The sequence below is a fragment of the Leptonotus elevatus genome, chromosome 2 (assembly GCF_054856555.1).
Source record: "Leptonotus elevatus isolate MCC_2025b chromosome 2, RoL_Lele_1.0, whole genome shotgun sequence".
Classification (NCBI taxonomy): domain Eukaryota; kingdom Metazoa; phylum Chordata; class Actinopteri; order Syngnathiformes; family Syngnathidae; genus Leptonotus; species Leptonotus elevatus.
Window position 1 is genome coordinate 23,123,893 of NC_141240.1, and position 22,989 is coordinate 23,146,881.

The following is a 22,989-nucleotide window of genomic DNA, read 5'->3' on the forward strand; positions in this document are numbered from 1 at the left end:
TCTGGTTGGCTTGAAGATAATTTACCTCTGATCCAAGCAGGCGTCATTACCTTATGCGCAAGGTTTTGTTGGACACCACTAACCTGGATGTTCATGTGGAAACCTGATATTTTTACTGAAAAAGATTTGCAGGTAGTTTGGCAGACTGGTCAAAGGTGCTGGATTAAGGCTCCAGTCTCTCAGGAGGTGTGGGTTCAAATCCCACCACTGCCAGTTCTTCCTTACAGTTTTGTTTGTAGCAAAGTATAGGAATTTGATTTTCTGTTTGTGTTTTGTCCTCTTACCACCATTCCCGAAATTTCAGTATTTTTGCCTTTCACACTAAACGGGACTGACTACTTAATCAGTGACAACACAGAGAAATCAGACTAAGAATGGTGAAAGATGGCCCAATTTTCCAAAGTGAAGTAAATGAATTGAAGAAGGGGTCAAATCCCTTGGCCACAGCCAATGAGTAGACAATTTTTAACTTCACATGATTAACCTTCAAAAGAAGTACTTGGTAGAAGTTCAACAACATCCTAGACTGAGGATTGTGCTACTAAATAACCAGGTCGAGATAGCAGAGGATGGTTTCGATCCATCGACCTCTGGGTTATGGGCCCAGCACGCTTCCGCTGCGCCACTCTGCTGCTGTAGTGGTACTTGTTGGCCTGTACTCTCTTGTCGCTGAAGAAGAATTAGGTCTAACATTTCGCCATGGATCAGAGCAGGCTTCATTACGTTATGCACAAGGCTAGGCATGACAGCATGAACCTGGATTTTGGTGTGGAAACCTATTTGTCTGCCAAGTCTGCATCTCAGACCGCAACATAAATTACATTGCCCAAACATTTCCTTTCTGTTAAAGGCTTCTAAGGTAGTGTGGTCGAGTGGTCGAAGGCGCTGGATTTAGACTACAGTCTCTTAGGAGGTGTGGGTTCAAGTCCCACCACTGCCAATTCTGTGACAATGGAAGTAGTATCCTACAAATTCTGTGGATAACTTTAGACAATATGCTTATTTACTATGCTACCAAGCATGAGGTCCACAACTGTTTGCCATTGGACGTTTCTGGTTGGCTTGAAGATAATTTACCTCTGATCCAAGCAGGTGTCATTACCTTATGCGCAAGGTTTTGTTGGACACAACTAACCTGGCGGTTCTTGGGGAAACCTGGTATTTTTACTGAAAAAGATTTGCAGGTAGTGTGGCCGAGCGGTCAAAGGCGCTGGATTTAGGCTCCAGTCTCTCAGGAGGCGTGGGTTCTTATCCCACCACTGCCAGTTCTTCCTTACAATTTTGTTTGTAGCAAAGTATAGGAATTTGATTTTCTGTTTGTGTTTTGTCCTCTTACCACCATTCCCGAAATTTCAGTATTTTTGCCTTTCACACTAAACGTGACTGACTACTTAATCAGTGACAACACAGAGAAATCAGACTAAGAATGGTGAAAGATGGCCCAATTTTCCAAAGTGAAGTAAATGAATTGAAGAAGGGGTCAAATCCCTTGGCCAAAGCCAATGAGTAGACAATTTTTAACTTCTCATGATTAACCTTCAAAATAACTACTTGGTAGAAGTTCAACAACATCCTAGACTGAGGATTGTGCAACTACATAACCAGGTCGAGATAGCAGAGGATGGTTTCGATCCATCGACCTCTGGGTTATGAGCCAAGCACGCTTCCGCTGCGCCACTCTGCTGCTGTAGCGGTACTTGTTGGCCTGTACTCTCTTGTCGCTGAAGAAGAATTAGGTCTAACATTTCGCCATGGATCAGAGCAGGCTTCATTACGTTATGCACAAGGCTAGGCAGGACAGCATGTACCTGGATTTTGGTGTGGAAACCTATTTGTCCGCCAAGTCTGCGCCTCAGACCGCAACATAACTTACATTGCCCAAACATTTCCTTTCTGTTAATGGCTTCTAAGGTAGTGTGGCCGAGTGGTCGAAGGCGCTGGATTTAGGCTCCAGTCTCTGAGGAGGAGTGGATTCAAGTCCCACCACTGCCAATTCTGTGACAATGGAAGTAGTATCCTACAAATTCTGTGGATGACTTTAGACAATATGCTTATTTTACTATGCTAACAAGCATGAGGTCCACAACTGTTTGCCATTGGACGTTTCTGGTTGGCTTGAAGATAATTTACCTCTGATCCACAAGCAGGCGTCATTACCTTATGCGCAAGGTTTTGTTGGACACCACTAACCTGGATGTTCTTGGGGAAACCTGATATTTTTACAGAAAAAGATTTGCAGTTAGTGTGGCCGAGCGGTCAAAGGCGCTGGATTAAGGCTCCAGTCTCTCAGGAGGCGTGGGTTCAAATCCCACCACTGCCAGTTCTTCCTTACAGTTTTGTTTGTAGCAAAGTATAGGAATTTGATTTTCTGTTTGTGTTTTGTCCTCTTACCACCATTCCCGAAATTTCAGTATTTTTGCCTTTCACACTAAACGGGACTGACTACTTAATCAGTGACAACACAGAGAAATCAGACTAAGAATGGTGAAAAATGGCCCAATTTTCTAAAGTGAAGTAAATTAATTGAAGAAGGGGTCAAATCCCTTGGCCAAAGCCAATGAGTAGACAATTTTTAACTTCACATGATTAACCTTCAAGATAACTACTTGGTAGAAGTTCAACAACATCCTAGACTGAGGATTGTGCTACTAAACAACCAGGTCGAGATAGCAGAGGATGGTTTCAATCCATCGACCTCTGGGTTATGGGCCCAGCAAGCTTCCGCTGTGCCACTCTGCTGCTGTAGTGGTATTTGTTGGCCTGTACTCTCTTGTCGCTGAAGAAGAATTAGGTCTAACATTTCGCCATGGATCAGAGCAGGCTTCATTACGTTATGCACAAGGCTAGGCAGGACAGCATGAACCTGGATTTTGGTGTGGAAACCTATTTGTCCGCCAAGTCTGCGCCTCAGACCGCAACATAACTTACATTGCCCAAACATTTCCTTTCTGTTAATAGCTTCTAAGGTAGTCTGGCCGAGTGGTCGAAGGCGCTGGATTTAGGCTCCAGTTTCTTAGGAGTTGTGTGTTCAAGTCCCACCACTGCCAGTTCTTCCTTACAGTTTTGTTTGTAGCAAAGTATAGGAATTTGATTTTCTGTTTGTGTTTTGTCCTCTTACCACCATTCCCGAAATTTCAGTATTTTTGCCTTTCACACTAAACGGGACTGACTACTTAATCAGTGACAACACAGAGAAATCAGACTAAGAATGGTGAAAGATGGCCCAATTTTCCAAAGTGAAGTAAATGAATTGAAGAAGGGGTCAAATCCCTTGGCCACAGCCAATGAGTAGACAATTGTTAACTTCACATGATTAACCTTCAAAATAACTACTTGGTAGAAGTTCAACAACATCATAGACTGAGGATTGTGCTACTAAATAACCAGGTCGAGATAGCAGAGGATGATTTCGATCCATCGACCTCTGGGTTATGGGCCCAGCACGCTTCCGCTGCGCCACTCTGCTGCTGTAGTGGTACTTGTTGGCCTGTACTCTCTTGTCGCTGAAGAAGAATTAGGTCTAACATTTCGCCATGGATCAGAGCAGGCTTCATTACGTTATGCACAAGGCTAGGCAGGACAGCATGTACCTGGATTTTGGTGTGGAAACCTATTTGTCTGCCAAGTCTGCGCCTCAGACCGCAACATAACTTACATTGCCCAAACATTTCCTTTCTGTTAATAGCTCCTAAGGTAGTCTGGCCGAGTGGTCGAAGGCGCTGGATTTAGGCTCCAGTTTCTTAGGAGTTGTGGGTTCAAGTCCCACCACTGCCAATTCTGTGGAAATGGAAGTAGTATCCTAAAAATTCTGTGGATGACTTTAGACAATATGCTTATTTTTCTATGCTAACAAGCATGAGGTCCACAACTGTTTGCCATTGGACGTTTCTGGTTGGCTTGAAGATAATTTACCTCTGATCCAAGCAGGCATTATTACCTTATGCGCAAGGTTTTGTTGGACACCACTAACCCGGATGTTCTTGTGGAAACCTGATATTTTTACTGAAAAATATTTGCAGGTAGTGTGGCCGAGCGGTCAAAGGCGCTGGATTAAGGCTCCAGTCTCTCAGGAGGCGTGGGTTCAAATCCCACCACTGCCAGTTCTTCCTTACAGTTTTGTTTGTAGCAAAGTATAGGAATTAGATTTTCTGTTTGTGTTTTGTCCTCTTACCACCATTCCCGAAATATCAGTATTTTTGCCTTTCACACTAAACGGGACTGACTACTTAATCAGTGACAACACAGAGAAATCAGACTAAGAATGATGAAAGATGGCCCAATTTTCCAAAGTGAAGTAAATTAATTGAAGAAGGGGTCAAATCCCTTGGCCACAGTCAATGAGTAGACAATTTTTAACTTCACATGATTAACCTTCAAAAGAACTACTTGGTAGAAGTTCAACAACATCCTAGACTGAGGATTGTGCTGCTAAATAACCAGGTCAAGATAGCAGAGGATGGTTTCGATCCATCAACCTCTAGGTTATCGGCCCAGCACGCTTCCGCTGCGCCACTCTGCTGCCGTAGTGGTACTTGTTGGCCTGTACTCTCTTGTCGCTGAAGAAGAATTAGGTCTAACATTTCGCCATGGATCAGAGCAGGCTTCATTACGTTATGCACAAGGCTAGGCAGGACAGCATGAACCTGGATTTTGGTGTGGAAACCTATTTGTCCGCCAAGTCTGCGCCTCGGACCGCAACATAACTTACATTGCCCAAACATTTCCTTTCTGTTCACGGCTTCTAAGGTAGTGTGGCCGAGTGGTCGAAGGCGCTGGATTTAGGCTCCAGTCTCTTAGGAGGCGTCGGTTCAAGTCCCACCACTGCCAATTCTGTGGAAATGGAAGTAGTATCCTAAAAATTCTGTGGATGACTTTAGACAATATGCTTATTTTACTATGCTAACAAGCATGAGGTCCACAACTGTTTGCCATTGGATGTTTCTGGTTGGCTTGAAGATAATTTACCTCTGATCCAAGCAGGCGTCATTACCTTATGCGCAAGGTTTTGTTGGACACCACTAACCTGGATGTTCATGTGGAAACCTGATATTTTTACTGAAAAAGATTTGCAGGTAGTTTGGCCGACTGGTCAAAGGTGCTGGATTAAGGCTCCAGTCTCTCAGGAGGTGTGGGTTCAAATCCCACCACTGCCAGTTCTTCCTTACAGTTTTGTTTGTAGCAAAGTATAGGAATTTGATTTTCTGTTTGTGTTTTGTCCTCTTACCACCATTCCCGAAATTTCAGTATTTTTGCCTTTCACACTAAACGGGACTGACTACTTAATCAGTGACAACACAGAGAAATCAGACTAAGAATGGTGAAAGATGGCCCAATTTTCCAAAGTGAAGTAAATGAATTGAAGAAGGGGTCAAATCCCTTGGCCACAGCCAATGAGTAGACAATTTTTAACTTCACATGATTAACCTTCAAAAGAAGTACTTGGTAGAAGTTCAACAACATCCTAGACTGAGGATTGTGCTACTAAATAACCAGGTCGAGATAGCAGAGGATGGTTTCGATCCATCGACCTCTGGGTTATGGGCCCAGCACGCTTCCGCTGCGCCACTCTGCTGCTGTAGTGGTACTTGTTGGCCTGTACTCTCTTGTCGCTGAAGAAGAATTAGGTCTAACATTTCGCCATGGATCAGAGCAGGCTTCATTACGTTATGCACAAGGCTAGGCAGGACAGCATGTACCTGGATTTTGGTGTGGAAACCTATTTGTCTGCCAAGTCTGCGCCTCAGACCGCAACATAACTTACATTGCCCAAACATTTCCTTTCTGTTAATAGCTCCTAAGGTAGTCTGGCCGAGTGGTCGAAGGCGCTGGATTTAGGCTCCAGTTTCTTAGGAGTTGTGGGTTCAAGTCCCACCACTGCCAATTCTGTGACAATGGAAGTAGTGTCCTACAAATTCTGTGGATGACTTTAGACAATATGCTTATTTTACTATGCTAACAAGCATGAGGTCCACAACTGTTTGCCATTGGACGTTTCTGGTTGGCTTGAAGATAATTTACCTCTGATCCAAGCAGGCATTATTACCTTATGCGCAAGGTTTTGTTGGACACCACTAACCCGGATGTTCTTGTGGAAACCTGATATTTTTACTGAAAAATATTTGCAGGTAGTGTGGCCGAGCGGTCAAAGGCGCTGGATTAAGGCTCCAGTCTCTCAGGAGGCGTGGGTTCTTATCCCACCACTGCCAGTTCTTCCTTACAATTTTGTTTGTAGCAAAGTATAGGAATTTGATTTTCTGTTTGTGTTTTGTCCTCTTACCACCATTCCCGAAATTTCAGTATTTTTGCCTTTCACACTAAACGGGACTGACTACTTAATCAGTGACAACACAGAGAAATCAGACTAAGAATGGTGAAAGATGGCCCAATTTTCCAAAGTGAAGTAAATGAATTGAAGAAGGGGTCAAATCCCTTGGCCAAAGCCAATGAGTAGACAATTTTTAACTTCACATGATTAACCTTCAAAATAACTACTTGGTAGAAGTTCAACAACATCCTAGACTGAGGATTGTGCAACTAAATAACCAGGTCGAGATAGCAGAGGATGGTTTCGATCCATCGACCTCTGGGTTATGAGCCAAGCACGCTTCCGCTGCGCCACTCTGCTGCTGTAGCGGTACTTGTTGGCCTGTACTCTCTTGTCGCTGAAGAAGAATTAGGTCTAACATTTCGCCATGGATCAGAGCAGGCTTCATTACGTTATGCACAAGGCTAGGCAGGACAGCATGTACCTGGATTTTGGTGTGGAAACCTATTTGTCCGCCAAGTCTGCGCCTCAGACCGCAACATAACTTACATTGCCCAAACATTTCCTTTCTGTTAATGGCTTCTAAGGTAGTGTGGCCGAGTGGTCGAAGGCGCTGGATTTAGGCTCCAGTCTCTGAGGAGGAGTGGATTCAAGTCCCACCACTGCCAATTCTGTGACAATGGAAGTAGTATCCTACAAGTTCTGTGGATGACTTTAGACAATATGCTTATTTTACTATGCTAACAAGCATGAGGTCCACAACTGTTTGCCATTGGACGTTTCTGGTTGGCTTGAAGATAATTTACCTCTGATCCAAGCAGGCGTCATTACCTTATGCGCAAGGTTTTGTTGGACACCACTAACCTGGATGTTCATGTGGAAACCTGATATTTTTACTGAAAAAGATTTGCAGGTAGTTTGGCCGACTGGTCAAAGGCGCTGGATTAAGGCTCCAGTCTCTCAGGAGGTGTGGGTTCAAATCCCACCACTGCCAGTTCTTCCTTACAGTTTTGTTTGTAGCAAAGTATAGGAATTTGATTTTCTGTTTGTGTTTTGTCCTCTTACCACCATTCCCGAAATTTCAGTATTTTTGCCTTACACACTAAACGGGACTGACTACTTAATCAGTGACAACACAGAGAAATCAGACTAAGAATGGTGAAAGATGGCCCAATTTTCCAAAGTGAAGTAAATTAATTGAAGAAGGGGTCAAATCCCTTGGCCAAAGCCAATGAGTAGACAATTTTTAACTTCACATGATTAACCTTCAAGATAACTACTTGGTAGAAGTTCAACAACATCCTAGACTGAGGATTGTGCAACTAAATAACCAGGTCGAGATAGCAGAGGATGGTTTCGATCCATCGACCTCTGGGTTATGAGCCAAGCACTCTTCCGCTGCGCCACTCTGCTGCTGTAGTGGTAGTTGTTGGCTTGTACTCTCTTGTCGCTGAAGAAGAATTAGGTCTAACATTTCGCCATGGATCAGAGCAGGCTTCATTATGTTATGCACAAGGCTAGGCAGGACAGCATGTACCTGGATTTTGGTGTGGAAACCTATTTGTCCGCCAAGTCTGCGCCTCAGACCGCAACATAACTTACATTGCCCAAACATTTCCTTTCTGTTAATGGCTTCTAAGGTAGTGTGGCCGATCGGTCAAAGGCGCTGGATTAAGGCTCCAGTCTCTCAGGAGGCGTGGGTTCAAATCCCACCACTGCCAGTTCTTCCTTACAGTTTTGTTTGTAGCAAAGTATAGGAATTTGATTTTCTGTTTGTGTTTTGTCCTCTTACCACCATTCCCGAAATATCAGTATTTTTGCCTTTCACACTAAACGGGACTGACTACTTAATCAGTGACAACACAGAGAAATCAGACTAAGAATGATGAAAGATGGCCCAATTTTCCAAAGTGAAGTAAATTAATTGAAGAAGGGGTCAAATCCCTTGGCCACAGCCAATGAGTAGACAATTGTTAACTTCACATGATTAACCTTCAAAAGAACTACTTGGTAGAAGTTCAACAACATCCTAGACTGAGGATTGTGCTACTAAATAACCAGGTCGAGATAGCAGAGGATGGTTTCGATCCATCGACCTCTGGGTTATGGTTCCAGCACGCTTCCGCTGCGCCACTCTGCTGCTGTAGTGGTACTTGTTGGCCTGTACTCTCTTGTCGCTGAAGAAGAATTAGGTCTAACATTTCGCCATGGATCAGAGCAGGCTTCATTACGTTATGCACAAGGCTAGGCAGGACAGCATGTACCTGGATTTTGGTGTGGAAACCTATTTGTCCGCCAAGTCTGCGCCTCAGACCGCAACATAACTTACATTGCCCAAACATTTCCTTTCTGTTAATAGCTTCTAAGGTAGTCTGGCCGAGTGGTCGAAGGCGCTGGATTTAGGCTCCAGTTTCTTAGGAGTTGTGGGTTCAAGTCCCACCACTGCCAATTCTGTGACAATGGAAGTAGTGTCCTACAAATTCTGTGGATGACTTTAGACAATATGCTTATTTTACTATGCTAACAAGCATGAGGTCCACAACTGTTTGCCATTGGACGTTTCTGGTTGGCTTGAAGATAATTTACCTCTGATCCAAGCAGGCGTCATTACCTTATGCGCAAGGTTTTGTTGGACACCACTAACCTGGATGTTCATGTGGAAACCTGATATTTTTACTGAAAAAGATTTGCAGGTAGTTTGGCCGACTGGTCAAAGGCGCTGGATTAAGGCTCCAGTCTCTCAGGAGGTGTGGGTTCAAATCCCACCACTGCCAGTTCTTCCTTACAGTTTTGTTTGTAGCAAAGTATAGGAATTTGATTTTCTGTTTGTGTTTTGTCCTCTTACCACCATTCCCGAAATTTCAGTATTTTTGCCTTACACACTAAACGGGACTGACTACTTAATCAGTGACAACACAGAGAAATCAGACTAAGAATGGTGAAAGATGGCCCAATTTTCCAAAGTGAAGTAAATTAATTGAAGAAGGGGTCAAATCCCTTGGCCAAAGCCAATGAGTAGACAATTTTTAACTTCACATGATTAACCTTCAAGATAACTACTTGGTAGAAGTTCAACAACATCCTAGACTGAGGATTGTGCAACTAAATAACTAGGTCGAGATAGCAGAGGATGGTTTCGATCCATCGACCTCTGGGTTATGAGCCAAGCACTCTTCCGCTGCGCCACTCTGCTGCTGTAGTGGTAGTTGTTGGCTTGTACTCTCTTGTCGCTGAAGAAGAATTAGGTCTAACATTTCGCCATGGATCAGAGCAGGCTTCATTATGTTATGCACAAGGCTAGGCAGGACAGCATGTACCTGGATTTTGGTGTGGAAACCTATTTGTCCGCCAAGTCTGCGCCTCAGACCGCAACATAACTTACATTGCCCAAACATTTCCTTTCTGTTAATGGCTTCTAAGGTAGTGTGGCCGATCGGTCAAAGGCGCTGGATTAAGGCTCCAGTCTCTCAGGAGGCGTGGGTTCAAATCCCACCACTGCCAGTTCTTCCTTACAGTTTTGTTTGTAGCAAAGTATAGGAATTTGATTTTCTGTTTGTGTTTTGTCCTCTTACCACCATTCCCGAAATATCAGTATTTTTGCCTTTCACACTAAACGGGACTGACTACTTAATCAGTGACAACACAGAGAAATCAGACTAAGAATGATGAAAGATGGCCCAATTTTCCAAAGTGAAGTAAATTAATTGAAGAAGGGGTCAAATCCCTTGGCCACAGCCAATGAGTAGACAATTGTTAACTTCACATGATTAACCTTCAAAAGAACTACTTGGTAGAAGTTCAACAACATCCTAGACTGAGGATTGTGCTACTAAATAACCAGGTCGAGATAGCAGAGGATGGTTTCGATCCATCGACCTCTGGGTTATGGGCCCAGCACGCTTCCGCTGCGCCACTCTGCTGCTGTAGTGGTACTTGTTGGCCTGTACTCTCTTGTCGCTGAAGAAGAATTAGGTCTAACATTTCGCCATGGATCAGAGCAGGCTTCATTACGTTATGCACAAGGCTAGGCAGGACAGCATGTACCTGGATTTTGGTGTGGAAACCTATTTGTCCGCCAAGTCTGCGCCTCAGACCGCAACATAACTTACATTGCCCAAACATTTCCTTTCTGTTAATAGCTTCTAAGGTAGTCTGGCCGAGTGGTCGAAGGCGCTGGATTTAGGCTCCAGTTTCTTAGGAGTTGTGGGTTCAAGTCCCACCACTGCCAATTTTGTGACAATGGAAGTAGTGTCCTACAAATTCTGTGGATGACTTTAGACAATATGCTTATTTTACTATGCTAACAAGCATGAGGTCCACAACTGTTTGCCATTGGACGTTTCTGGTTGGCTTGAAGATAATTTACCTCTGATCCAAGCAGGCATTATTACCTTATGCGCAAGGTTTTGTTGGACACCACTAACCCGGATGTTCTTGTGGAAACCTGATATTTTTACTGAAAAATATTTGCAGGTAGTGTGGCCGAGCGGTCAAAGGCGCTGGATTAAGGCTCCAGTCTCTCAGGAGGCGTGGGTTCAAATCCCACCACTGCCAGTTCTTCCTTACAGTTTTGTTTGTAGCAAAGTATAGGAATTTGATTTTCTGTTTGTGTTTTGTCCTCTTACCACCATTCCCGAAATATCAGTATTTTTGCCTTTCACACTAAACGGGACTGACTACTTAATCAGTGACAACACAGAGAAATCAGACTAAGAATGGTGAAAGATGGCCCAATTTTCCAAAGTGAAGTAAATGAATTGAAGAAGGGGTTTAAATCCCTTGGCCACAGTCAATGAGTAGACAATTTTTAACTTCACATGATTAACCTTCAAAAGAACTACTTGGTAGAAGTTCAACAACATCCTAGACTGAGGATTGTGCTGCTAAATAACCAGGTCAAGATAGCAGAGGATGGTTTCGATCCATCAACCTCTAGGTTATCGGCCCAGCACGCTTCCGCTGCGCCACTCTGCTGCCGTAGTGGTACTTGTTGGCCTGTACTCTCTTGTCGCTGAAGAAGAATTAGGTCTAACATTTCGCCATGGATCAGAGCAGGCTTCATTACGTTATGCACAAGGCTAGGCAGGACAGCATGAACCTGGATTTTGGTGTGGAAACCTATTTGTCCGCCAAGTCTGCGCCTCAGACCGCAACATAACTTACATTGCCCAAACATTTCCTTTCTGTTCACGGCTTCTAAGGTAGTGTGGCCGAGTGGTCGAAGGCGCTGGATTTAGGCTCCAGTCTCTTAGGGGGCGTCGGTTCAAGTCCCACCACTGCCAATTCTGTGGAAATGGAAGTAGTATCCTAAAAATTCTGTGGATGACTTTAGACAATATGCTTATTTTACTATGCTAACAAGCATGAGGTCCACAACTGTTTGCCATTGGACGTTTCTGGTTGGCTTGAAGATAATTTACCTCTGATCCAAGCAGGCGTCATTACCTTATGCGCAAGGTTTTGTTGGACACCACTAACCTGGATGTTCATGTGGAAACCTGATATTTTTACTGAAAAAGATTTGCAGGTAGTTTGGCCGACTGGTCAAAGGCGCTGGATTAAGGCTCCAGTCTCTCAGGAGGTGTGGGTTCAAATCCCACCACTGCCAGTTCTTCCTTACAGTTTTGTTTGTAGCAAAGTATAGGAATTTGATTTTCTGTTTGTGTTTTGTCCTCTTACCACCATTCCCGAAATTTCAGTATTTTTGCCTTACACACTAAACGGGACTGACTACTTAATCAGTGACAACACAGAGAAATCAGACTAAGAATGGTGAAAGATGGCCCAATTTTCCAAAGTGAAGTAAATTAATTGAAGAAGGGGTCAAATCCCTTGGCCAAAGCCAATGAGTAGACAATTTTTAACTTCACATGATTAACCTTCAAGATAACTACTTGGTAGAAGTTCAACAACATCCTAGACTGAGGATTGTGCTGCTAAATAACCAGGTCAAGATAGCAGAGGATGGTTTCGATCCATCAACCTCTAGGTTATGGGCCCAGCACGCTTCCGCTGCGCCACTCTGCTGCCGTAGTAGTACTTGTTGGCCTGTACTCTCTTGTCGATGAAGAAGAATTAGGTCTAACATTTCGCCATGGATCAGAGCAGGCTTCATTACGTTATGCACAAGGCTAGGCAGGACAGCATGAACCTGGATTTTGGTGTGGAAACCTATTTGTCCGCCAAGTCTGCGCCTCAGACCGCAACATAACTTACATTGCCCAAACATTTCCTTTCTGTTCATGGCTTCTAAGGTAGTGTGGCTGAGTGGTCGAAGGCGCTGGATTTAGGCTCCAGTCTCTTAGGAGGCGTCGGTTCAAGTCCCACCACTGCTAATTCTGTGGAAATGGAAGTAGTATCCTAAAAATTCTGTGGATGACTTTAGACAATATGCTTATTTTACTATGCTAACAAGCATGAGGTCCACAACTGTTTGCCATTGGACTTTTCTGGTTGGCTTGAAGATAATTTACCTCTGTTCCAAGCAGTTGTCATTACCTTATGCGCAAGGTTTTGTTGGACACAACTAACCTGGCGGATCTTGGGGAAACCTGGTATTTTTACTGAAAAAGATTTGCAGGTAGTGTGGCCGAGCGGTCAAAGACGCTGGATTAAGGCTCCAGTCTCTCAGGAGGCGTGGGTTCTTATCCCACCACTGCCAGTTCTTCCTTACAATTTTGTTTGTAGCAAAGTATAGGAATTTGATTTTCTGTTTGTGTTTTGTCCTCTTACCACCATTCCCGAAATTTCAGTATTTTTGCCTTTCACACTAAACGGGACTGACTACTTAATCAGTGACAACACAGAGAAATCAGACTAAGAATGGTGAAAGATGCTCCAATTTTCCAAAGTGAAGTAAATGAATTGAAGAAGGGGTCAAATCCCTTGGCCAAAGCCAATGAGTAGACAATTTTTAACTTCACATGATTAACCTTCAAAATAACTACTTGGTAGAAGTTCAACAACATCCTAGACTGAGGATTGTGCAACTAAATAACCAGGTCGAGATAGCAGAGGATGGTTTCGATCCATCGACCTCTGGGTTATGGGCCAAGCACGCTTCCGCTGCGCCACTCTGCTGCTGTAGCGGTACTTGTTGGCCTGTACTCTCTTGTCGCTGAAGAAGAATTAGGTCTAACATTTCGCCATGGATCAGAGCAGGCTTCATTACGTTATGCACAAGGCTAGGCAGGACAGCATGTACCTGGATTTTGGTGTGGAAACCTATTTGTCCGCCAAGTCTGCGCCTCAGACCGCAACATAACTTACATTGCCCAAACATTTCCTTTCTGTTAATGGCTTTTAAGGTAGTGTGGCTGAGTGGTCGAAGGCGCTGGATTTAGGCTCCAGTCTCTTAGGAGGCGTGGGTTTAAGGCCAAACACTGCCAATTCTGTGACAATGGAAGTAGTATCCTACAAATTCTGTGGATGACTTAAGACAATATACTTATTTTACTATGCTAACAAGCATGAGGTCCACAACTGTTTGCCATTGGACGTTTCTGGTTGGCTTGAAGATAATTTACCTCTGATCCAAGCAGGCATCATTACCTTATGTGCAAGGTTTTGTTGGACACCACTAACCTGGATGTTCTTGGGGAAACCTGATATTTTTACTGAAAAAGGTTTGCAGGTAGTGTGGCCGAGCGGTCAAAGGCGCTGGATTAAGGCTCCAGTCTCTCAGGAGGCGTGGGTTCAAATCCCACCACTGACAGTTCTTCCTTACAGTTTTGTTTGTAGCAAAGTATAGGAATTTGATTTTCTGTTTGTGTTTTGTCCTCTTACCACCATTCCCGAAATTTCAGTATTTTTGCCTTTCACACTAAACGGGACTGACTACTTAATCAGTGACAACACAGAGAAATCAGACTAAGAATGGTGAAAGATGGCCCAATTTTCCAAAGTGAAGTAAATTAATTGAAGAAGGGATCAAATCCCTTGGCCACAGCCAATGAGTAGACCATTTTTAACTTCACATGATTAACCTTCAAAAGAAGTACTTGGTAGAAGTTCAACAACATCCTAGACTGAGGATTGTGCTACTAAACAACCAGGTCGAGATAGCAGAGGATGGTTTCGATCCATCGACCTCTGGGTTATGGGCCCAGCACGCTTCCGCTGCGCCACTCTGCTGCTGTAGTGGTACTTGTTGGCCTGTACTCTCTTGTCGCTGAAGAAGAATTAGGTCTAACATTTCGCCATGGATCAGAGCAGGCTTCATTACGTTATGCACAAGGCTAGGCAGGACAGCATGAACCTGGATTTTGGTGTGGAAACCTATTTGTCCGCCAAGTCTGCGCCTCGGACCGCAACATAACTTACATTGCCCAAACATTTCCTTTCTGTTCACGGCTTCTAAGGTAGTGTGGCCGAGTGGTCGAAGGCGCTGGATTTAGGCTCCAGTCTCTTAGGAGGCGTCGGTTCAAGTCCCACCACTGCCAATTCTGTGGAAATGGAAGTAGTATCCTAAAAATTCTGTGGATGACTTTAGACAATATGCTTATTTTACTATGCTAACAAGCATGAGGTCCACAACTGTTTGCCATTGGACGTTTCTGGTTGGCTTGAAGATAATTTACCTCTGATCCAAGCAGGCGTCATTACCTTATGCGCAAGGTTTTGTTGGACACCACTAACTTGGATGTTCATGTGGAAACCTGATATTTTTACTGAAAAAGATTTGCAGGTAGTTTGGCCGACTGGTCAAAGGTGCTGGATTAAGGCTCCAGTCTCTCAGGAGGTGTGGGTTCAAATCCCACCACTGCCAGTTCTTCCTTACAGTTTTGTTTGTAGCAAAGTATAGGAATTTGATTTTCTGTTTGTGTTTTGTCCTCTTACCACCATTCCCGAAATTTCAGTATTTTTGCCTTTCACACTAAACGGGACTGACTACTTAATCAGTGACAACACAGAGAAATCAGACTAAGAATGGTGAAAGATGGCCCAATTTTCCAAAGTGAAGTAAATGAATTGAAGAAGGGGTCAAATCCCTTGGCCACAGCCAATGAGTAGACAATTTTTAACTTCACATGATTAACCTTCAAAAGAAGTACTTGGTAGAAGTTCAACAACATCCTAGACTGAGGATTGTGCTACTAAATAACCAGGTCGAGATAGCAGAGGATGGTTTCGATCCATCGACCTCTGGGTTATGGGCCCAGCACGCTTCTGCTGCGCCACTCTGCTGCTGTAGTGGTACTTGTTGGCCTGTACTCTCTTGTCGCTGAAGAAGAATTAGGTCTAACATTTCGCCATGGATCAGAGCAGGCTTCATTACGTTATGCACAAGGCTAGGCATGACAGCATGAACCTGGATTTTGGTGTGGAAACCTATTTGTCTGCCAATTCTGCATCTCAGACCGCAACATAAATTACATTGCCCAAACATTTCCTTTCTGTTAAAGGCTTCTAAGGTAGTGTGGTCGAGTGGTCGAAGGCGCTGGATTTAGACTACAGTCTCTTAGGAGGTGTGGGTTCAAGTCCCACCACTGCCAATTCTGTGACAATGGAAGTAGTATCCTACAAATTCTGTGGATAACTTTAGACAATATGCTTATTTTACTATGCTACCAAGCATGAGGTCCACAACTGTTTGCCATTGGACGTTTCTGGTTGGCTTGAAGATAATTTACCTCTGATCCAAGCAGGCGTCATTACCTTATGCGCAAGGTTTTGTTGGACACCACTAACCTGGATGTTCATGTGGAAACCTGATATTTTTACTGAAAAAGATTTGCAGGTAGTTTGGCAGACTGGTCAAAGGTGCTGGATTAAGGCTCCAGTCTCTCAGGAGGTGTGGGTTCAAATCCCACCACTGCCAGTTCTTCCTTTCAGTTTTGTTTGTAGCAAAGTATAGGAATTTGATTTTCTGTTTGTGTTTTGTCCTCTTACCACCATTCCCGAAATTTCAGTATTTTTGCCTTTCACACTAAACGGGACTGACTACTTAATCAGTGACAACACAGAGAAATCAGACTAAGAATGGTGAAAGATGGCCCAATTTTCCAAAGTGAAGTAAATGAATTGAAGAAGGGGTCAAATCCCTTGGCCACAGCCAATGAGTAGACAATTTTTAACTTCACATGATTAACCTTCAAAAGAAGTACTTGGTAGAAGTTCAACAACATCCTAGACTGAGGATTGTGCTACTAAATAACCAGGTCGAGATAGCAGAGGATGGTTTCGATCCATCGACCTCTGGGTTATGGGCCCAGCACGCTTCCGCTGCGCCACTCTGCTGCTGTAGTGGTACTTGTTGGCCTGTACTCTCTTGTCGCTGAAGAAGAATTAGGTCTAACATTTCGCCATGGATCAGAGCAGGCTTCATTACGTTATGCACAAGGCTAGGCATGACAGCATGAACCTGGATTTTGGTGTGGAAACCTATTTGTCTGCCAAGTCTGCATCTCAGACCGCAACATAAATTACATTGCCCAAACATTTCCTTTCTGTTAAAGGCTTCTAAGGTAGTGTGGTCGAGTGGTCGAAGGCGCTGGATTTAGACTACAGTCTCTTAGGAGGTGTGGGTTCAAGTCCCACCACTGCCAATTCTGTGACAATGGAAGTAGTATCCTACAAATTCTGTGGATAACTTTAGACAATATGCTTATTTTACTATGCTACCAAGCATGAGGTCCACAACTGTTTGCCATTGGACGTTTCTGGTTGGCTTGAAGATAATTTACCTCTGATCCAAGCAGGTGTCATTACCTTATGCGCAAGGTTTTGTTGGACACAACTAACCTGGCGGTTCTTGGGGAAACCTGGTATTTTTACTGAAAAAGATTTGCAGGTAGTGTGGCCGAGCGGTCAAAGGCGCTGGATTAAGGCTCCAGTCTCTCAGGAGGCGTGGGTTCTTATCCCACCACTGCCAGTTCTTCCTTACAATTTTGTTTGTAGCAAAGTATAGGAATTTGATTTTCTGTTTGTGTTTTGTCCTCTTACCACCATTCCCGAAATTTCAGTATTTTTGCCTTTCACACTAAACGGGACTGACTACTTAATCAGTGACAACACAGAGAAATCAGACTAAGAATGGTGAAAGATGGCCCAATTTTCCAAAGTGAAGTAAATGAATTGAAGAAGGGGTCAAATCCCTTGGCCAAAGCCAATGAGTAGACAATTTTTAACTTCTCATGATTAACCTTCAAAATAACTACTTGGTAGAAGTTCAACAACATCCTAGACTGAGGATTGTGCAACTAAATAACCAGGTCGAGATAGCAGAGGATGGTTTCGATCCATCGACCTCTGGGTTATGAGCCAAGCACGCTTCCGCTGCGCCACTCTGCTGCTGTAGCGGTACTTGTTGGCCTGTACTCTCTTGTCGCTGAAGAAGAATTAGGTCTAACATTTCGCCATGGATCAGAGCAGGCTTCATTACGTTATGCACAAGGCTAGGCAGGACAGCATGTACCTGGATTTTGGTGTGGAAACCTATTTGTCCGCCAAGTCTGCGCCTCAGACCGCAACATAACTTACATTGCCCAAACATTTCCTTTCTGTTAATGGCTTCTAAGGTAGTGTGGCCGAGTGGTCGAAGGCGCTGGATTTAGGCTCCGGTCTCTGAGGAGGAGTGGATTCAAGTCCCACCACTGCCAATTCTGTGACAATGGAAGTAGTATCCTACAAATTCTGTGGATGACTTTAGACAATATGCTTATTTTACTATGCTAACAAGCATGAGGTCCACAACTGTTTGCCATTGGACGTTTCTGGTTGGCTTGAAGATAATTTACCTCTGATCCACAAGCAGGCGTCATTACCTTATGCGCAAGGTTTTGTTGGACACCACTAACCTGGATGTTCTTGGGGAAACCTGATATTTTTACTGAAAAAGATTTGCAGTTAGTGTGGCCGAGCGGTCAAAGGCGCTGGATTAAGGCTCCAGTCTCTCAGGAGGCGTGGGTTCAAATCCCACCACTGCCAGTTCTTCCTTACAGTTTTGTTTGTAGCAAAGTATAGGAATTTGATTTTCTGTTTGTGTTTTGTCCTCTTACCACCATTCCCGAAATTTCAGTATTTTTGCCTTTCACACTAAACGGGACTGACTACTTAATCAGTGACAACACAGAGAAATCAGACTAAGAATGGTGAAAAATGGCCCAATTTTCTAAAGTGAAGTAAATTAATTGAAGAAGGGGTCAAATCCCTTGGCCAAAGCCAATGAGTAGACAATTTTTAACTTCACATGATTAACCTTCAAGATAACTACTTGGTAGAAGTTCAACAACATCCTAGACTGAGGATTGTGCTACTAAACAACCAGGTCGAGATAGCAGAGGATGGTTTCGATCCATCGACCTCTGGGTTATGGGCCCAGCAAGCTTCCGCTGTGCCACTCTGCTGCTGTAGTGGTATTTGTTGGCCTGTACTCTCTTGTCGCTGAAGAAGAATTAGGTCTAACATTTCGCCATGGATCAGAGCAGGCTTCATTACGTTATGCACAAGGCTAGGCAGGACAGCATGAACCTGGATTTTGGTGTGGAAACCTATTTGTCCGCCAAGTCTGCGCCTCAGACCGCAACATAACTTACATTGCCCAAACATTTCCTTTCTGTTAATAGCTTCTAAGGTAGTCTGGCCGAGTGGTCGAAGGCGCTGGATTTAGAGTCCAGTTTCTTAGGAGTTGTGGGTTCAAGTCCCACCACTGCCAGTTCTTCCTTACAGTTTTGTTTGTAGCAAAGTATAGGAATTTGATTTTCTGTTTGTGTTTTGTCCTCTTACCACCATTCCCGAAATATCAGTATTTTTGCCTTTCACACTAAACGGGACTGACTACTTAATCAGTGACAACACAGAGAAATCAGACTAAGAATGATGAAAGATGTTCCAATTTTCCAAAGTTAAGTAAATTAATTGAAGAAGGGGTCAAATCCCTTGGCCACAGCCAATGAGTAGACAATTGTTAACTTCACATGATTAACCTTCAAAAGAACTACTTGGTAGAAGTTCAACAACATCCTAGACTGAGGATTGTGCTACTAAATAACCAGGTCGAGATAGCAGAGGATGGTTTCGATCCATCGACCTCTGGGTTATGGGCCCAGCACGCTTCCGCTGCGCCACTCTGCTGCTGTAGTGGTACTTGTTGGCCTGTACTCTCTTGTCGCTGAAGAAGAATTAGGTCTAACATTTCGCCATGGATCAGAGCAGGCTTCATTACGTTATGCACAAGGCTAGGCAGGACAGCATGTACCTGGATTTTGGTGTGGAAACCTATTTGTCCGCCAAGTCTGCGCCTCAGACCGCAACATAACTTACATTGCCCAAACATTTCCTTTCTGTTAATAGCTTCTAAGGTAGTCTGGCCGAGTGGTCGAAGGCGCTGGATTTAGGCTCCAGTTTCTTAGGAGTTGTGGGTTCAAGTCCCACCACTGCCAATTCTGTGACAATGGAAGTAGTGTCCTACAAATTCTGTGCATGACTTTAGACAATATGCTTATTTTACTATGCTAACAAGCATGAGGTCCACAACTGTTTGCCATTGGACGTTTCTGGTTGGCTTGAAGATAATTTACCTCTGATCCAAGCAGGCATTATTACCTTATGCGCAAGGTTTTGTTGGACACCACTAACCCGGATGTTCTTGTGGAAACCTGATATTTTTACTGAAAAATATTTGCAGGTAGTGTGGCCGAGCGGTCAAAGGCGCTGGATTAAGGCTCCAGTCTCTCAGGAGGCGTGGGTTCAAATCCCACCACTGCCAGTTCTTCCTTACAGTTTTGTTTGTAGCAAAGTATAGGAATTTGATTTTCTGTTTGTGTTTTGTCCTCTTACCACCATTCCCGAAATATCAGTATTTTTGCCTTTCACACTAAACGGGACTGACTACTTAATCAGTGACAACACAGAGAAATCAGACTAAGAATGGTGAAAGATGGCCCAATTTTCCAAAGTGAAGTAAATGAATTGAAGAAGGGGTTTAAATCCCTTGGCCACAGTCAATGAGTAGACAATTTTTAACTTCACATGATTAACCTTCAAAAGAACTACTTGGTAGAAGTTCAACAACATCCTAGACTGAGGATTGTGCTGCTAAATAACCAGGTCAAGATAGCAGAGGATGGTTTCGATCCATCAACCTCTAGGTTATCGGCCCAGCACGCTTCCGCTGCGCCACTCTGCTGCCGTAGTGGTACTTGTTGGCCTGTACTCTCTTGTCGCTGAAGAAGAATTAGGTCTAACATTTCGCCATGGATCAGAGCAGGCTTCATTACGTTATGCACAAGGCTAGGCAGGACAGCATGAACCTGGATTTTGGTGTGGAAACCTATTTGTCCGCCAAGTCTGCGCCTCAGACCGCAACATAACTTACATTGCCCAAACATTTCCTTTCTGTTCACGGCTTCTAAGGTAGTGTGGCCGAGTGGTCGAAGGCGCTGGATTTAGGCTCCAGTCTCTTAGGGGGCGTCGGTTCAAGTCCCACCACTGCCAATTCTGTGGAAATGGAAGTAGTATCCTAAAAATTCTGTGGATGACTTTAGACAATATGCTTATTTTACTATGCTAACAAGCATGAGGTCCACAACTGTTTGCCATTGGACGTTTCTGGTTGGCTTGAAGATAATTTACCTCTGATCCAAGCAGGCGTCATTACCTTATGCGCAAGGTTTTGTTGGACACCACTAACCTGGATGTTCATGTGGAAACCTGATATTTTTACTGAAAAAGATTTGCAGGTAGTTTGGCCGACTGGTCAAAGGCGCTGGATTAAGGCTCCAGTCTCTCAGGAGGTGTGGGTTCAAATCCCACCACTGCCAGTTCTTCCTTACAGTTTTGTTTGTAGCAAAGTATAGGAATTTGATTTTCTGTTTGTGTTTTGTCCTCTTACCACCATTCCCGAAATTTCAGTATTTTTGCCTTACACACTAAACGGGACTGACTACTTAATCAGTGACAACACAGAGAAATCAGACTAAGAATGGTGAAAGATGGCCCAATTTTCCAAAGTGAAGTAAATTAATTGAAGAAGGGGTCAAATCCCTTGGCCAAAGCCAATGAGTAGACAATTTTTAACTTCACATGATTAACCTTCAAGATAACTACTTGGTAGAAGTTCAACAACATCCTAGACTGAGGATTGTGCTGCTAAATAACCAGGTCAAGATAGCAGAGGATGGTTTCGATCCATCAACCTCTAGGTTATGGGCCCAGCACGCTTCCGCTGCGCCACTCTGCTGCCGTAGTAGTACTTGTTGGCCTGTACTCTCTTGTCGATGAAGAAGAATTAGGTCTAACATTTCGCCATGGATCAGAGCAGGCTTCATTACGTTATGCACAAGGCTAGGCAGGACAGCATGAACCTGGATTTTGGTGTGGAAACCTATTTGTCCGCCAAGTCTGCGCCTCAGACCGCAACATAACTTACATTGCCCAAACATTTCCTTTCTGTTCATGGCTTCTAAGGTAGTGTGGCTGAGTGGTCGAAGGCGCTGGATTTAGGCTCCAGTCTCTTAGGAGGCGTCGGTTCAAGTCCCACCACTGCTAATTCTGTGGAAATGGAAGTAGTATCCTAAAAATTCTGTGGATGACTTTAGACAATATGCTTATTTTACTATGCTAACAAGCATGAGGTCCACAACTTTTTGCCATTGGACTTTTCTGGTTGGCTTGAAGATAATTTACCTCTGTTCCAAGCAGTTGTCATTACCTTATGCGCAAGGTTTTGTTGGACACAACTAACCTGGCGGATCTTGGGGAAACCTGGTATTTTTACTGAAAAAGATTTGCAGGTAGTGTGGCCGAGCGGTCAAAGACGCTGGATTAAGGCTCCAGTCTCTCAGGAGGCGTGGGTTCTTATCCCACCACTGCCAGTTCTTCCTTACAATTTTGTTTGTAGCAAAGTATAGGAATTTGATTTTCTGTTTGTGTTTTGTCCTCTTACCACCATTCCCGAAATTTCAGTATTTTTGCCTTTCACACTAAACGGGACTGACTACTTAATCAGTGACAACACAGAGAAATCAGACTAAGAATGGTGAAAGATGCTCCAATTTTCCAAAGTGAAGTAAATGAATTGAAGAAGGGGTCAAATCCCTTGGCCAAAGCCAATGAGTAGACAATTTTTAACTTCACATGATTAACCTTCAAAATAACTACTTGGTAGAAGTTCAACAACATCCTAGACTGAGGATTGTGCAACTAAATAACCAGGTCGAGATAGCAGAGGATGGTTTTGATCCATCGACCTCTGGGTTATGGGCCAAGCACGCTTCCGCTGCGCCACTCTGCTGCTGTAGCGGTACTTGTTGGCCTGTACTCTCTTGTCGCTGAAGAAGAATTAGGTCTAACATTTCGCCATGGATCAGAGCAGGCTTCATTACGTTATGCACAAGGCTAGGCAGGACAGCATGTACCTGGATTTTGGTGTGGAAACCTATTTGTCCGCCAAGTCTGCGCCTCAGACCGCAACATAACTTACATTGCCCAAACATTTCCTTTCTGTTAATGGCTTTTAAGGTAGTGTGGCTGAGTGGTCGAAGGCGCTGGATTTAGGCTCCAGTCTCTTAGGAGGCGTGGGTTTAAGGCCAAACACTGCCAATTCTGTGACAATGGAAGTAGTATCCTACAAATTCTGTGGATGACTTAAGACAATATACTTATTTTACTATGCTAACAAGCATGAGGTCCACAACTGTTTGCCATTGGACGTTTCTGGTTGGCTTGAAGATAATTTACCTCTGATCCAAGCAGGCATCATTACCTTATGTGCAAGGTTTTGT

General features: G+C 43.8%; 37 non-coding genes across 37 annotated transcripts; 31 read left to right on the forward strand and 6 right to left on the reverse strand.

Annotated features, from left to right (window-relative positions):
* Nucleotides 1-560: 560 nt before the first annotated feature.
* Nucleotides 561-632, reverse strand: trnam-cau (transfer RNA methionine (anticodon CAU)). The gene has a single exon. It is a non-coding gene; the product is annotated as a tRNA-Met (tRNA).
* Nucleotides 633-858: 226 nt separating this feature from the next.
* trnal-uag (transfer RNA leucine (anticodon UAG)) lies at nucleotides 859-940 on the forward strand. Its single transcript has one exon. It is a non-coding gene; the product is annotated as a tRNA-Leu (tRNA).
* Nucleotides 941-1,183: 243 nt separating this feature from the next.
* On the forward strand, nucleotides 1,184-1,265 carry trnal-uag (transfer RNA leucine (anticodon UAG)). Its single transcript has one exon. It is a non-coding gene; the product is annotated as a tRNA-Leu (tRNA).
* A 973-nt stretch (nucleotides 1,266-2,238) lies between these two features.
* trnal-aag (transfer RNA leucine (anticodon AAG)) lies at nucleotides 2,239-2,320 on the forward strand. The gene has a single exon. It is a non-coding gene; the product is annotated as a tRNA-Leu (tRNA).
* Nucleotides 2,321-3,692: 1,372 nt separating this feature from the next.
* On the forward strand, nucleotides 3,693-3,774 carry trnal-uag (transfer RNA leucine (anticodon UAG)). Its single transcript has one exon. It is a non-coding gene; the product is annotated as a tRNA-Leu (tRNA).
* Nucleotides 3,775-4,018: 244 nt separating this feature from the next.
* trnal-aag (transfer RNA leucine (anticodon AAG)) lies at nucleotides 4,019-4,100 on the forward strand. The gene has a single exon. It is a non-coding gene; the product is annotated as a tRNA-Leu (tRNA).
* A 645-nt stretch (nucleotides 4,101-4,745) lies between these two features.
* Nucleotides 4,746-4,827, forward strand: trnal-uag (transfer RNA leucine (anticodon UAG)). The gene has a single exon. It is a non-coding gene; the product is annotated as a tRNA-Leu (tRNA).
* A 673-nt stretch (nucleotides 4,828-5,500) lies between these two features.
* On the reverse strand, nucleotides 5,501-5,572 carry trnam-cau (transfer RNA methionine (anticodon CAU)). The gene has a single exon. It is a non-coding gene; the product is annotated as a tRNA-Met (tRNA).
* Nucleotides 5,573-5,798: 226 nt separating this feature from the next.
* Nucleotides 5,799-5,880, forward strand: trnal-uag (transfer RNA leucine (anticodon UAG)). Its single transcript has one exon. It is a non-coding gene; the product is annotated as a tRNA-Leu (tRNA).
* A 244-nt stretch (nucleotides 5,881-6,124) lies between these two features.
* On the forward strand, nucleotides 6,125-6,206 carry trnal-aag (transfer RNA leucine (anticodon AAG)). Its single transcript has one exon. It is a non-coding gene; the product is annotated as a tRNA-Leu (tRNA).
* Nucleotides 6,207-6,851: 645 nt separating this feature from the next.
* On the forward strand, nucleotides 6,852-6,933 carry trnal-uag (transfer RNA leucine (anticodon UAG)). Its single transcript has one exon. It is a non-coding gene; the product is annotated as a tRNA-Leu (tRNA).
* A 244-nt stretch (nucleotides 6,934-7,177) lies between these two features.
* Nucleotides 7,178-7,259, forward strand: trnal-aag (transfer RNA leucine (anticodon AAG)). The gene has a single exon. It is a non-coding gene; the product is annotated as a tRNA-Leu (tRNA).
* Nucleotides 7,260-7,904: 645 nt separating this feature from the next.
* On the forward strand, nucleotides 7,905-7,986 carry trnal-aag (transfer RNA leucine (anticodon AAG)). Its single transcript has one exon. It is a non-coding gene; the product is annotated as a tRNA-Leu (tRNA).
* Nucleotides 7,987-8,631: 645 nt separating this feature from the next.
* On the forward strand, nucleotides 8,632-8,713 carry trnal-uag (transfer RNA leucine (anticodon UAG)). The gene has a single exon. It is a non-coding gene; the product is annotated as a tRNA-Leu (tRNA).
* Nucleotides 8,714-8,957: 244 nt separating this feature from the next.
* On the forward strand, nucleotides 8,958-9,039 carry trnal-aag (transfer RNA leucine (anticodon AAG)). The gene has a single exon. It is a non-coding gene; the product is annotated as a tRNA-Leu (tRNA).
* Nucleotides 9,040-9,684: 645 nt separating this feature from the next.
* trnal-aag (transfer RNA leucine (anticodon AAG)) lies at nucleotides 9,685-9,766 on the forward strand. Its single transcript has one exon. It is a non-coding gene; the product is annotated as a tRNA-Leu (tRNA).
* Nucleotides 9,767-10,113: 347 nt separating this feature from the next.
* Nucleotides 10,114-10,185, reverse strand: trnam-cau (transfer RNA methionine (anticodon CAU)). The gene has a single exon. It is a non-coding gene; the product is annotated as a tRNA-Met (tRNA).
* A 226-nt stretch (nucleotides 10,186-10,411) lies between these two features.
* trnal-uag (transfer RNA leucine (anticodon UAG)) lies at nucleotides 10,412-10,493 on the forward strand. Its single transcript has one exon. It is a non-coding gene; the product is annotated as a tRNA-Leu (tRNA).
* Nucleotides 10,494-10,737: 244 nt separating this feature from the next.
* Nucleotides 10,738-10,819, forward strand: trnal-aag (transfer RNA leucine (anticodon AAG)). The gene has a single exon. It is a non-coding gene; the product is annotated as a tRNA-Leu (tRNA).
* Nucleotides 10,820-11,465: 646 nt separating this feature from the next.
* Nucleotides 11,466-11,547, forward strand: trnal-uag (transfer RNA leucine (anticodon UAG)). Its single transcript has one exon. It is a non-coding gene; the product is annotated as a tRNA-Leu (tRNA).
* A 244-nt stretch (nucleotides 11,548-11,791) lies between these two features.
* Nucleotides 11,792-11,873, forward strand: trnal-aag (transfer RNA leucine (anticodon AAG)). Its single transcript has one exon. It is a non-coding gene; the product is annotated as a tRNA-Leu (tRNA).
* Nucleotides 11,874-12,518: 645 nt separating this feature from the next.
* Nucleotides 12,519-12,600, forward strand: trnal-uag (transfer RNA leucine (anticodon UAG)). The gene has a single exon. It is a non-coding gene; the product is annotated as a tRNA-Leu (tRNA).
* Nucleotides 12,601-13,897: 1,297 nt separating this feature from the next.
* On the forward strand, nucleotides 13,898-13,979 carry trnal-aag (transfer RNA leucine (anticodon AAG)). The gene has a single exon. It is a non-coding gene; the product is annotated as a tRNA-Leu (tRNA).
* Nucleotides 13,980-14,326: 347 nt separating this feature from the next.
* Nucleotides 14,327-14,398, reverse strand: trnam-cau (transfer RNA methionine (anticodon CAU)). Its single transcript has one exon. It is a non-coding gene; the product is annotated as a tRNA-Met (tRNA).
* A 226-nt stretch (nucleotides 14,399-14,624) lies between these two features.
* trnal-uag (transfer RNA leucine (anticodon UAG)) lies at nucleotides 14,625-14,706 on the forward strand. The gene has a single exon. It is a non-coding gene; the product is annotated as a tRNA-Leu (tRNA).
* A 971-nt stretch (nucleotides 14,707-15,677) lies between these two features.
* Nucleotides 15,678-15,759, forward strand: trnal-uag (transfer RNA leucine (anticodon UAG)). Its single transcript has one exon. It is a non-coding gene; the product is annotated as a tRNA-Leu (tRNA).
* Nucleotides 15,760-16,432: 673 nt separating this feature from the next.
* Nucleotides 16,433-16,504, reverse strand: trnam-cau (transfer RNA methionine (anticodon CAU)). Its single transcript has one exon. It is a non-coding gene; the product is annotated as a tRNA-Met (tRNA).
* A 226-nt stretch (nucleotides 16,505-16,730) lies between these two features.
* trnal-uag (transfer RNA leucine (anticodon UAG)) lies at nucleotides 16,731-16,812 on the forward strand. The gene has a single exon. It is a non-coding gene; the product is annotated as a tRNA-Leu (tRNA).
* Nucleotides 16,813-17,056: 244 nt separating this feature from the next.
* On the forward strand, nucleotides 17,057-17,138 carry trnal-aag (transfer RNA leucine (anticodon AAG)). The gene has a single exon. It is a non-coding gene; the product is annotated as a tRNA-Leu (tRNA).
* Nucleotides 17,139-18,111: 973 nt separating this feature from the next.
* trnal-aag (transfer RNA leucine (anticodon AAG)) lies at nucleotides 18,112-18,193 on the forward strand. The gene has a single exon. It is a non-coding gene; the product is annotated as a tRNA-Leu (tRNA).
* A 645-nt stretch (nucleotides 18,194-18,838) lies between these two features.
* trnal-uag (transfer RNA leucine (anticodon UAG)) lies at nucleotides 18,839-18,920 on the forward strand. The gene has a single exon. It is a non-coding gene; the product is annotated as a tRNA-Leu (tRNA).
* Nucleotides 18,921-19,267: 347 nt separating this feature from the next.
* trnam-cau (transfer RNA methionine (anticodon CAU)) lies at nucleotides 19,268-19,339 on the reverse strand. The gene has a single exon. It is a non-coding gene; the product is annotated as a tRNA-Met (tRNA).
* Nucleotides 19,340-19,565: 226 nt separating this feature from the next.
* trnal-uag (transfer RNA leucine (anticodon UAG)) lies at nucleotides 19,566-19,647 on the forward strand. The gene has a single exon. It is a non-coding gene; the product is annotated as a tRNA-Leu (tRNA).
* Nucleotides 19,648-19,891: 244 nt separating this feature from the next.
* Nucleotides 19,892-19,973, forward strand: trnal-aag (transfer RNA leucine (anticodon AAG)). Its single transcript has one exon. It is a non-coding gene; the product is annotated as a tRNA-Leu (tRNA).
* Nucleotides 19,974-20,619: 646 nt separating this feature from the next.
* Nucleotides 20,620-20,701, forward strand: trnal-uag (transfer RNA leucine (anticodon UAG)). Its single transcript has one exon. It is a non-coding gene; the product is annotated as a tRNA-Leu (tRNA).
* Nucleotides 20,702-20,945: 244 nt separating this feature from the next.
* Nucleotides 20,946-21,027, forward strand: trnal-aag (transfer RNA leucine (anticodon AAG)). Its single transcript has one exon. It is a non-coding gene; the product is annotated as a tRNA-Leu (tRNA).
* Nucleotides 21,028-21,672: 645 nt separating this feature from the next.
* On the forward strand, nucleotides 21,673-21,754 carry trnal-uag (transfer RNA leucine (anticodon UAG)). Its single transcript has one exon. It is a non-coding gene; the product is annotated as a tRNA-Leu (tRNA).
* The last annotated feature ends 1,235 nt before the right edge of the window (nucleotides 21,755-22,989 follow it).